The 13267-nt window shown below is 32.0% G+C and overlaps 2 pseudogenes; one reads left to right on the forward strand and one right to left on the reverse strand.

Moving 5' to 3' along the window:
* Positions 1-4491: 4491 nt before the first annotated feature.
* LOC102598348 (gibberellin 20 oxidase 1-like) lies at positions 4492-5575 on the reverse strand (annotated as a pseudogene).
* Positions 5576-6423: 848 nt separating this feature from the next.
* Positions 6424-7469, forward strand: LOC102598692 (gibberellin 20 oxidase 1-like; annotated as a pseudogene).
* The last annotated feature ends 5798 nt before the right edge of the window (positions 7470-13267 follow it).

Consider the following 13267-nt stretch of genomic DNA (forward strand, 5'->3'; position numbering starts at 1 on the left):
CTCATTTTACAACTTTGTAAGTGAAGCATAGTAGTGATCTATTTTGGTCATTAGAATGTAAAAGTTATAGGATTGGTTCACCCAAATGTCTTTCTCCTTATTAGACTAATGCATGTCACTCTAAATAGCTTTTTTGTCCTTAAATGTTTGAGTCTTAACGCTTATCCTGAATTTTGGATTAACTTTCATGTTTAAAGTCACTCGATTAAGGTTAATAACCTCACATATCTATTGTTAATTTCTTTTCCTATTCTCTACCCTTTTTATTAAGCAAATTAATAAATTTATGTGATTTCTAACATTTGTCATCGTTAAAAAGCAATCAATATGAAGAAAATAATAATACATACATGAACACCATTCAAGAATCACCAACTACTTTAACCTATTTCATTAATTCATCATGATTCTCATGACCCTAATTATGAGATTTAGCTATTCACGTTTGCAAGAAGAAGATCAGAATTTATGGTAAAAAACATGATTATGAACTTACAAGCTGAGCAATTGAAATCTAGACTCTTTAACTTTCCCTTTGTTCGATATTCACAGTTGGAGTAATTTGATTTGTTTTTGTTCAGTCATGTCTGCAATAGGAACAAGAAAACAACCAAAATGGTTATAATATTCATTCAAGAGAGAAGTGTCAAAAACACACATAAACTATTCCCATTTATTGAGTTTCATACCTAAACTATTTGGAGTGTGAGTTTCAAACCTAAACAATCACGTAGTTTGAAAAACACACTTCAGTGGTGTGTGTAATACAATCTCTCTTTTATTTGCAAAAACCTTGTCACATGACATTTCACTTACATAAAATATTCTACTTTGACAAAAATTAAATAAACTATTAATATTAGTTAAAAATAAAAATTAAAGCATTATTATACCCCCAAAAAAAAAAAATTAAAATAATTACTTTAAAAAAATAAAATCTAAAATATTTTTCTCACCCCACTCCACTATCTCCTCCCCCCCCCACCCCCCGACAATCCCTCCGTCCATTTAGTTTTTAGAACTCTTTTTTGACAGTCCATACTCCTTTTATTTTTTAAAATTCTTTTATAAAATATTTTTAAAAAAAAATTAGATCTCAACCCCTCCTCTACTCCTTCCTAAAAATAATTGATATTATTTTTTTAAAAATAAAATAAAATTCCACTCCAGCCCATCTAACCCTCCGCTCCAAATGTATTTTTATTTTTTTTACATTTTTTCTCGTTTTGCGTTAGATGTGTACATATATTTTTAGGAAAAATATTTTTTTCTACTTGCGTACCGAATATAACAGAAATAAAATTTTATTTTAGGAAAACTCTTACGGCGAGTAAGAAAAAAAATTGCAAGCGGAGGGTCATGTGTGGTGACGTGGGGTAGAATTTATTTTTTTCAAAAAATATAATATCTAAATAATTATCTTAAAGGATTGGAGGGGGAGATGAAGTAAGCATTTTTTAAAAAACACATTTATAAAAGAATTATTTTAAAAAGCTAAAAAAATTGGGGCGGGGGTACGATGAGAGGAAGTGATGGACTGGAGTAAGAAAAATATTTAACATTTTATTTTATAATTTTTTTAGGGAATAGTAACACTTTAATCTTTAACTTTAACTAATACTAATAATTTATTTAGTTTTTGTCAAGGTGGAATTTTATCGATATGGAGTGTGATGTGACATTTTTTTTAAATAAAAGAGAGATAGTATTACACACATCATAATGAGAGTGTAATAAAAGAGAAAGGTATGTTTCTCAAACTAATAAGTGGTAGTTTAGGTATGAAACTCAAAAAGGGAATAGTTTAGGAATGGTTTTTTTTACCCTTATCTCTATTCAAATATAACAATTATCTCACCCATACAAATTGTGCTTTTATTTTCTTTCTTTTTTTTATTCTCCAGTGCATGGGGAGGCACACAGTACAACAAAAATGAATTTTAGAGGCAATTAATTATTGACAATAATTTAGTTGTTGCTAAATATGTATTTTTAGAGACAATTAACACTCTTTGTAAATGTCCATAAAACATATAACGATATTGGATCTAATGACAATTAATTATTACCAATAAGAACTTTAACACTCTTTGTTTTTTAATTTATATATTTAATGCGGCTAAAATTTATTTTTGTTGTAGTGATAGATCAAAAGAAAATGTATGTAAATGTAGACTTTAACAAATATTTACTAATAACTTAGAGGACGGATATAAAATCTCCTTTTATTCAAAAATTAGTGTACTTGCTCGCACTTTGCACGATTATAAAAAAAATCACTTACAAAAATAAAATCATAAATGTTTTTAAAAAAATATGGCAAAGATAATTAACCTAAATTCTAATAGGTATAAAAAATGTAAATCCAATGAAAAGGAAGAAAATAAATATGGAGAAAAAAAAAGAAGTTAACGTGTATTGGTTATCCTCAGACCTCTCACAAAAAACATTGACATGATACAAACGCAAAGATAAACAAAATCCCAAAAAAATTACAACCCCAAAAGCTTAAAATAATGAAATTTCAGAAGAATAAAGAAAGTCATATATCAATTGACAAAAAAAAATAAAAAGAGAAACTGACGGCACACTGTGAAAATAATCATATTCTTATATTAATGACTCACTGATTTTAAAGTTTATCAAGGTGAAAAATCTCAAAATGTTTAAACATAAATAAGAATTACAACCCCAATTTTTAGTCAGATCGTTCCTGCGTTTCGAATATGAAGTCTCCTTCAAAGCTTTAGACAAAGGTGCTATTGAGATATTGAGCACTTATGGTATCTCGTACACATTCCAACGACTGCCGAGCGAATAAGTCAACTTCAAAGTGGATTTGTTGTGCGAAGAGTGCGTTATGACCCGTGGCCGCCTACCTGGTGGAGGCGGCTCCTGCTTCCAATGATCGGGAAATTAAAAATACAAAAAATATTGCTATATTTCCAACACTCCGGATAGGCGGAAGGGTCTATGTCCATCCCCAACTTCCTTTCAATCCACATCTTTAAATTGAGGCTTTCTCTACTGGGAGTCATCAAAGGAGGAATGGGCATACGCTGGTTCGATAACCAAGGAAAAATAACCAGGTTAGTCTTAGTGGGTCGTTGGCTCCACCTATTATCTCCTTCTACAACATGATGTTGTCGTCGCCATATTCCATATGTCACTTAGTCATATTTTTTTACTTGCCGCAAGACTTTTTTTAAAAAAAAAAAATATTTCTATTATATTCGGTACGGAAGTAGAAAATAATTCCTAAAAATATATGTACACATCTAACACAAAATTAGAAAAATGTAAAAAAAAATTTAAAAAAAAACAAATTAGGAGCGGATGGTTAGATTGGGTGTAGTAGGATTTTATTTAGTTTTTAAAAAAAATAATAACAAATTATTTTTAGGAAGGAGCGGTGGAGGGGGTGAGGTCTGAATTTTTAAAAAATATTTTAAAAAATTAAAGGACGGAGGGATTGTCAGGGATGGGGGGGGATGGAGATCGTGGAGTGGGTGAGACACTAATAATTGATAGTTTATGTATGAAACTCACACTCCCAATAGTTGAAGTATGAAGCTAAAAAAAGGAATAATTTAGGTGTGTTTTTGCCACTTATCTCATTTGAATATTGTCTGATGTCATTGCTTATTTCTATCCTTCAAAGTATGAAGGAAAATATCATTCTGTTGGAAATGCAAATATGCTTTGCAACTGAATATTTGATTGCTTTGTTTGGTTTCCTGTTATTGTCCATTGTTAAGGTGATTTGTTTCCATTTATTATTCTTAAAAAATCGAACATGTTTGAGACGTAAAGAACAAATACTAAAGTAGGAAGTTGAGTACAATTTGAACGTCTGGTGGCACAGTTTTTGAATTTTTATATGTTAATTTTTTGTGTAAGATTCAAATATGAGGACAAGATAAACTAGATTTCTACAAAGGGGAAAGTCAAGGAAATTGAACATTTATCTATTTGTACAATGCAATTTTTTTGGGGATAAGATCGATCTATCGCTCACAAATAGTGTAAAAAAATATATTTAAACAATCGTTCATTGGTAAAGTAATTTTGTTTAGATAATCTCGAAAAGATGATTGTTAAGCTCCTATTAAAGGGAAAATTCAGGGTTAATGTAAAAAAAATAGTTATACTAGCCAGGTCTATAATTTAAATCCACTCGCCGACTCAGTTTGCCAATCGTTTCGGAAGAAATCATCAATCATGTCTTTACAATAAATTAATCTTTCTAAATTTGGATCTTTTACTATATGTTGGTGTATATGCATTTTATTATAAAAGTTAACTATTAATTGCATATGTTAGTGGGTATAAAACAAAGTCGTATCCAGGATTTCGAAATGACGGGTGCACTATCATAAAAAGGTTGATCTAAAATATAAATTCGATCGGTTCGATATTTATGTTCTTATTACTGAAAACCATTAAAATATTAAAATTATAGGTCCAAAATTAATATATATCATTATTGTTTCATGTGTAAAACAAACTAGAGCTCCTCGAGAATAAATATGGATCATACTGAGGCCCTGTTCCTAAGGTGACCGTTGGTGTCTAGCATGACAGATAGTAGTTAAGTCTCATTATGGATTCATTGTCTTCGAAAAAATCTTTCAAGTGGCTCTTCTGTAAGCCTAGGCTCATCCCTAAGAGTTCCATGTTCCAAATAGAATGTGTGCTCGTGGAATGGCAATATTATTGATAAGCATTCTTGTGTAGCTAAAGGGAAAAAAGTTAATTCATTTACATAGTCAAAAAAATTAGAAAAATAGATACTTCTTCTAATTCAATTTGTTTGTCTCGTTTTTTATTTTACTTGAAGTTTAAAAAACTAAAGAAAAACATCAAATAATGTAGTCTTAGACTAAAGATATGTAAAATGTACCAGAATATCATTTAATTTTATGGTCTTAAACATGTCATGCCAATACAGGAAAAAAACATGTTTTTGAAACTTACCGAAAAGAAAAGTACAACAAATAGACTGAAACAGAGAAGTGATAAGGTAGTCAATTGTCCTTACCCAAGATGGTTAAAACTTTTACCCAATGTCCTTTAGAAATACTCTTCTACTATGTGCGGTGAGCCTTTTTAGAACAATACAAAAAAGATAGTGTCTCTTTCCAAAGCAATTTCGACGAAAACCTTCCAGTAAAGCTGTTGGCATAGCCACAATGCTCACCAATTTTCCTCTAATCTTTTTTCTTTTAAGAGAGAGGCAAGTCAAAGAACGCGTCCATGTAACGATGGACATTGGAGATGAGATTAGTGTCATCTCTGTGGTTCACTACAAGAAAGAAACCTTTACTTTTGCACGCTTTACCAACAAGCCTAGATGCTTGTTGGGCCGCGACGGGGTCACCCGAAAAGAAACCCCTCTGGTCAATAAGGGGAATTGGAAGTTCTTGTGCTACAACACAAGCCTTCTCGTCGTCCGACCGTATGTATATGTGGGAATGTTGGACTCATGTTGCATGTGGGATGCATAAAAAATAAATGGGATTTCCTCATCTAGCTTAAGTGATTTTCCAGTTGTGATTACACTATCAATGGTCATTGCATGATTGTTTTTTCTTTCTTGCGCAATGAGCCACAAGAAGGAAAAGGATGTAGAAGTAGTTCATTGTGAGGAGCAAAAGTGAAGGATTATATAGAGCTTAATGATGCTTAAACATTGGATTGAAGTCCATATGTTGTTTGAGTCAGATTTTAAAAAAGGATTTCAAAGATATGTTTGATCATAGATTTTAAAAAAATAATTATTTTCCAAGATATGTTTTATCATAGATTTTGAAAAAAATTCCTTAAATAATTTTTCAAGTATCAAAAATAGGTCCAAATAGTTTGCTGAGAAGGGCTTAATAATGCTTAAAATTGGGGATATAGGTCTGTAACAGATGAATGTTCAATTCAAGAATATAAATAGACCACCAGTTTATTTTCAATCAATGTGGAATTTAACCAACTCTAACACCCCTTTATACCCAGGTCCAACTAGAACATGGATCGGGAGCCTAAATAGGGATGGACTATGTTAAGTGTATATATGTCTATGTACATAATGTAACAGACCTAAACCCTAGAATTATTAAGCTCTTCTCAGCAAACTATTTGGACCCATTTTTTATACTTATAAAAACTTTGTAAGGAAATTTTTTAAAAATCTATGATCAAGCATATCTTGGAAAATATTTTCATTCTTAAAATCTATGGTAAAACACATCTTTGAAATTATGTCCTTTTTCAAAATCTAATTCAAACAACATATAAACTTCTATCCAAAGTTTAAGCATCATTAAACCCTATATAATCCTTCACTTTTGCTCCTCAAAATAAACTACATCTACTTTGTTTCCCTCTTGTTACTCATTCCAAAAGAAAGAAAGAAAAAAACCCTTGCATGCAATGACCATTGATAGTGTATTCACAACTGGAAAATCACATATTCTAGCTGAAAAAGAACCCTTGGTTTTTGATGCATCCCATATGAAAGATGAGTCAAACATTCCCACTCAATACATATGGCCATATGACGAGAAGGCTTGTGTTGAAGCACAAGAGCATCCTATTTCCTTTATTGAAGGGGTTTCTTTTCTGGTGACCCTGTCGCAGCCCAACAAACATCTAGGCTTGTTGATGAAGTGTGCAAGAGTCAAGATTTCTTTCTTGTAATGAGACATGGAGTTGAAACTAAACTTATTTCCAATGCCCATCGTTACATGAAAATGTTCTTTTACTTGCCTCTCTCCAAAAAGAAAAAAAACTCAGAAGAAAATTGGTGAGCATTGTGGCTATGCTAGTAGCTTTACTGGAAGGTTTTCGTCGAAGTTGCCTTGGAAAGAGACACTCTCTTTTTGATATCTAGCTAAAGAAGACTCATCTCACATAGTTGAAGAGTATTTCCAAAGGACATTGGGGGAAAGTTTTAACAATCTTGGGTAAGGACAATTGACTACCTTAGTACTCCTCTGTTTCAGTTTGTTTGTCGTCCTTTTCTTTTTGGTAAGTTTCAAAAACATGTTTTATTTCCTTTTTTGGCATGAGATGTTTAAGATCACAAAATTAAATGATATTTTGGTACATTTTACATATCTTTAGTCTAAGACCACATGATTCAAAGTTTTTCTTTACTTTTTCAAACTTCATGTCAAATCAAAACTAGAAAAACAATGCAAATTGAAAAAAAAAAAGGTATCTATTTTTCTATTTTTTCTGATTATGTAAATGAACTAACCTTTTATCCATTTAACTACACAAATATGTTTATCAAGAGTATTGCAATTACATGAGCACACTTTCTCTTGGGATCATGAAACTCTTAGGGATGAGCATAGGCATACAGAAGAGTCACTTTAAAGAATTTTTTTGAAGGCAATGAATTCATAATGAGACTCTACTACTATCTTTCATGCAAGAAACTAGAGCTCACACTACACCAAAATGATCTTTAGCGACAATTAATTAACAACAATAGCTTAATTTCCGCTAAATCAATTAACACTCTTTGTAAAGGCCCCTAAAGCCTTTACTGACATTACATCCAATGACAATTAATTTATTCTAGTAAATTCTTAAAAATATTAATCTACTTGTTTAAAAAATACACTTCGTTTAATCTGTGTGACATATTTTTATTAGACATAGAGATTAAGGAAGAAAACATACCTATATATATATATAGGAAACAGAGAATGATTTCTTGAAGTTGTTATGTAAATTGTATTCCTTGTTATTAGCAGATAAACTAAGATGGGTATTGATAAAATCATAGCTAGGGATTATACCGAGCCAAGACTTCGAAACACACCTGAATTGCAAGAGGAATTTCACTGGAACCCTTTTGAGGATTTAAGTGATCAGTTCTTTGGGCAAATTAAGGATTGTAAAGGTTGAATCTTGCATTGAAGTTGATGGAAATTGAGAATGGTAATGGGTTTTCTCCATTTTGGGTTTTGATGGGTGCTTTCATCTTCCTCAAATTCCATTTTTTGGTAGTAGAAATTTGAGAAATGGAATGATTGTTTCACTCTGCAATTATGGAAGATTCTAAGTATTGTTCAGTGATTTCCCCAAAATTGTACTGTGGACTGTTTCGTCTCCCAAAAAAGGATAAACTAGTAATGATGACATTTGTGGCTACATAAGGTTATTTGGGCAAATTACAGAAATCACATACTTTTAAGGTAAAATTACAATCTATCCCTTAAAAGTTTATAATTACAGAAATCCCTCAAACGGATACAATAATATAAGCGCTGATACATTAATCTGATGCGCGAGATACATTAATCGTTAAGTAAGATACATTACATTTTATACATGATACACTAATCTGATGTACATTTTGTACATGATACACTAATTTGATGCACGAGATACAATAATATAAGCGCTGATATATTAATCTGATGCGCGAGATACACTAATCTTATGCGCGAAAATGAGGGATTTTGGAAATTTGTAAAACTTATAGGGGATAATGGTAATAAGTAAACTAAAATGTGAGATTTCTGTAATTTTTCCAAGTTATTTTTGACTTTTTACCATTTTTAAAAATAGTTATTTCTAACTTTATATTCTATCTGTTAATTTTTACTTGTTCATGTCTAATTTAGCATATAAACTTTATGGTGGAAAATAACTGGTATTCAGTCCTCATTGACGGACAAGCTCATGGTTTCTTTTACTCTTCTAAAGGGATAAAACAGGGAGATCCTCTCTATTCATTTTGGCTGCAAAAGTTCTTTCTAGAGCTTTAAATTAAACAATATATTCCATAATTAAGAATTTACGAGATATGGAATGCCTAAGTTGAGTGATGATATTAATCATCTTGCATATGCCGATGATATTGTTATCTTTGTTAGTTTAGAGAAGAAGTCGCTTCATTTGATTATGGAAAGTCTAGTCTTATATGAATATCAATCAGGGTAGATGATTAATAAAGAGAAGAGTTGCTTCTATGTGTATAGTAAAATTATGCTTTCTATAGTTCAAACTATTGAGGATTGCACTGGTTTTATTAGGGTCAAGTTTGCATAGACTTATCTTGGTTGTCTTATTGGTCATGCAAGGAAGAGGAAAAGTCATTTTTCCAATATCATGAAGAAAGTTCAAAGAAAAATACAGGCTTAGAAGGGTAAACTTTAATATTTTGTTGGTAAGTCTGAGTTGATTAATAATGTTTTGCAGAGTATTCCCATATACCTCTTATCTTCAATAACACATCCTACATGAGTTATTCATGATTTACATAGATTGTTTGCTAAATTTCTATGGAATTCTTAGGAAGAAGGGAGAAGAAAACATTGGATATCATGATATTATATTGGTAGGCCTAAGAAGGAAGGTGGGTTGGGCTTTAGATCTCAATGTTTGCCAAGCTTTGGTGGCCTTTCAGAACAAAAAATTCAATGTGGACTATATACATGTGAAACAAATATTGTAAGAGACATAGACCTCAATTGGTGGAATGGAATGGAGGTTCTCAGACTTGGAAGTTTGTGTTAGCAGTCAGGGATGGTATTGACCAACAGATTTGGTGGGAACGAAAGTGTGGTCATTCAAGTGTATGGTTTGATAATTGCACACAATTGGGTGCTCTTTACTATTATTTACCTATTTCTCATTCTAACAATTTTGATTTTTGATGAGATAAATCAATTGATGATTCAGGACATCCGAATGAAGATCTCATACTCTAGTTACCACCAGAAGATGTTTGTAAACATGTCCGAAATGTAATTGGAGTAGTAGAGGATGCTTAAGAATGGGACTCACCATGATGGATGTGTACTAGCTCTGGAAAATTTACAATTGGAAGTGCTTGGGAGTGTTGAGACAAGGAAATGACGAATAAGAAATTGATAAGAAGATTTGGGTGAAAGGAGTTCCTTTCAAATTTTCTTTCTTTCTTTGGAGATTGTGGAAAAAAAGTATACCCATTGGGGAAGTTCTTGTCAAGGTTAAAGTGGTGGATGAAGTTAAGTTTAATAGTGTAATAGTTTATAAGATGAAACTTTTGAACATCTTTTTGTGACTTGCTCTATGGCTAACAAGTTGTGGAATACTTTTGCTACTATTGTTAATGTGCAGGGACCTTTTTTGCAGCATAACGATACCATACATAAATTGTGGAGTATGGACTGCTCGTCAAATCTTAAACCTCTCTTGATGGTTGTCTCGTCATTTATTACCTGGAAAATCTAGAGAAGGAGAAATATAATTTCTCAGGGAGGTAATTTGTCATATTATGGTATGGTTATGGAGGTCAACAAAAATTTGTATCATCTAGATACTTTAAGCTATCCTTGGTTGCAAAGCATTCATAATACTTGGATTCTGATGATTCTTTTTTTCCTGAATATGCAACCGTTATTGGTTGTAAGATGGTGTACTGGAGATTCCCTAGATTAGATTGTAACTCGGATGCTGCAGTGAAAGGAGTTGGTGGCCCTAGTGCTGGGGCTTTTTGTATTAGAAATGATGAAGGAAATTTGATACATGTTGAGTCTTTTGGTTTGGGAATAAATTCAGTTCTAATGTATGAGGCAATGGCTTTGCGAAAAGGATTGGAGTGTTGTATAATGCATCAATACTTACCAGTAATATTGGAGACAGAGTTATTAATGCTTCAAAAGATTTTGAATGGAATTTGGGAGGTCCTTTCGAGCAGTCTGGTAAAGGTGAAAAGAATTAATGGTCTGAGAACTAATGTTGATACAAGAGTAGAGCACATCCTTAGGGAAGGCAACACTTTTGCAGATTATTTAGCTAACTAATTTTCTCTTTTTGCAGGCACAACAGATATCATTTATTCAGATTTCCAAGATTTACCACGGAAAGGGAAAGCAATATTACTCCTAGATAAAACAGAAATTCCCGATCTTAGAATTAGAAACATCCAAAACAGGGGTTTCAATACACAAGCATAATTGAGACAAACAAGAACAACCAGACATGGATAACAAAGAAATATCAAAAGGCGATGGCAGTACCCGCATACTTGCATAAGTGGATGTAAATGCAATAGATAGTTTATGCCGAGATGGAACTCATATGTGGCCTCCTTATGCAGTGGTATCATCCTTTTCGAGGCTCACCCTGCAGAGAAGTTCATGGATGAATTAAATCGAAGTACAACAGTGCACAAAGATGATAGAGGAGAGAGATTTGTTCACTTAACTTCATTTTGTGGTATAGATCTGATCAATCCGAGTTGAAGAAGTCTTCAAAGGACCTAATTTCGTGGCACTTTTGAGAGTTTTCAAGTGTCATTAGTGAAATTTGTCCAAACTCGGATCCATTTCAATCTATGTCTATATATATATATATTTGAGCCATTTAAACCATCTTCTATCCTCTTCTCACCCCTACCTTCATCGGAGAGGTTGATTTCTCCGACCATGGAGCAACTTGGAGTCATCGAAGATTCAATTTATTGGAAATGGTCCAGAGCTTTGTGGCCTTTCCTTTGCTGTTTTTTCTTTTGATTTATTTGTTTCCTTTTCCTTTTTTTGGGTTTGGCTACTTTTGGGCTTATTCCCTTGTAAATATTGAACCTCTTTTGTTTTTAATAAAATCAAATGTGGCTTGAAAAAATAAAAAGCATAAAAGCTTTAAAAGATGTTACTCACTCTGTTGTCAAAATAATTGTCATGTTTTACTTTCTCTGAGTCGAATCATATGAACTTTGATCAATATTGTAAGATATATTTTATCATCATTTTTCTATGAGATGAATTGTAAATTCTACTTCCTTTTTAGTTGTCGTGATTTCCTTTTTTAGAGTAAAAAACTATTTGTGTGAACAAAACACATCCCTAAATAGAAGAAAATGTTAAGCTAAGAACAACATGTCCAAGTTAATTACATCAACAATTTTACGATATAAAGTTGATGAAGAAGCAACATATTACTTCGTAGAATCACATCACATGTGAATAGGGATGTCAAATTGGCCGGATTGAGCTGAAATAACGCAGGCCAAAATGAGCTGACTCAGTGACCCGCTCACGAATTACTTAGGCCAAAATGGACTAGGCTGAAATGAACTAAAAGGGAATCATACACTACTAAAAAACTACCAAAAAGAGATGGAAAAAAGCGACGGGCTGCGTTGCTTTTTTTGCCAAAAACGACGGAAAAGCGATGCAGTCAATCTCGTCGCTTTTTGGCTCGATGCTTCTCCAAAAGCGACGGACTGCGTCGCTTTTAATTTATTATTTTGAAGAATGTGACGCCGTCCGTCGCATTTTTTTATTTTTTAAACAGAGACGAAGTCCGTCGCTTTAATTAATTTTTAATTTTTTTAGAATCTTGAAAAGTGATGGAAAATGAGACGCCGTCCGTCGCTTTTTTGGAAATATTTTTTTGAAAAATCCAAAAAAGTGACGAACTAAAGGACCTTGTCCATCGCTTTTCTGGGTTTTTTTTAAAAAAATTAAAAAAAGCGATGGACTAAAGGGCCCTGTCCATCGCTTTTCTGAGTTTTTTAAAAAATAAAACCCAAAAATTCGACGAACAAAACCACCATGTCCGTCGCTTTTTCTGCAATTTTTTTGATAGCAGAAACTAGCCTACCCGCTTGCAAGCAATTCAATTCAATTCAGCCCCAATCAAACACAAAACATTATAAAGAAACTAAAATAAATATAAAACAACAAACTTAAATTAACATTCAAAAATATCTAAATCACAATTTAAAGACTTATAAAGTCTTTCAAAATCCGTTTCAAAATTACAAATAGTTCATAAAGACTATATTTTATCAAGATATCTAAAGTTCAACCTAATAATTAGTTCATAAATTCTATAAATCAAGATTTCTAAAGTTCACAACCTAAAGCTCTAAAATCCTACAAAAATTCAAGTTCTCTAAAATTCACAACTTAAAATTCTAAAATTCTACAATAATTCAAGGCTTCTAACGTTTCACAACCTAAAGTTCCTACAAAAATTCAAGTAAAGTTCACAACCTAATTAAAGTTCTAAAATCCTACAATAATTTAAGTTCTCTAAAGTTCACAACTTAAAGTTCTAAAATCCTACAAAAAATCAAGTTTTCTAAAATTCACAACTTAAAATTCTAAAATTCTACAATAATTCAAGATTTCTAAAGTTTACAACTTAAAGTTTTAAAATTCCACAATAATTCAAGATTTCTAAAGTTCACAACCTAAAGTTCTAAAATCCTACAAAAATTTAAGTTCTCTAAAGTTCACAACTTAATGTTCTTAAATCCTACAAA

This window comes from Solanum tuberosum, unplaced genomic scaffold (genome assembly GCF_000226075.1).
Source record: "Solanum tuberosum cultivar DM 1-3 516 R44 unplaced genomic scaffold, SolTub_3.0 scf00425, whole genome shotgun sequence".
Classification (NCBI taxonomy): Eukaryota; Viridiplantae; Streptophyta; class Magnoliopsida; order Solanales; family Solanaceae; genus Solanum; species Solanum tuberosum.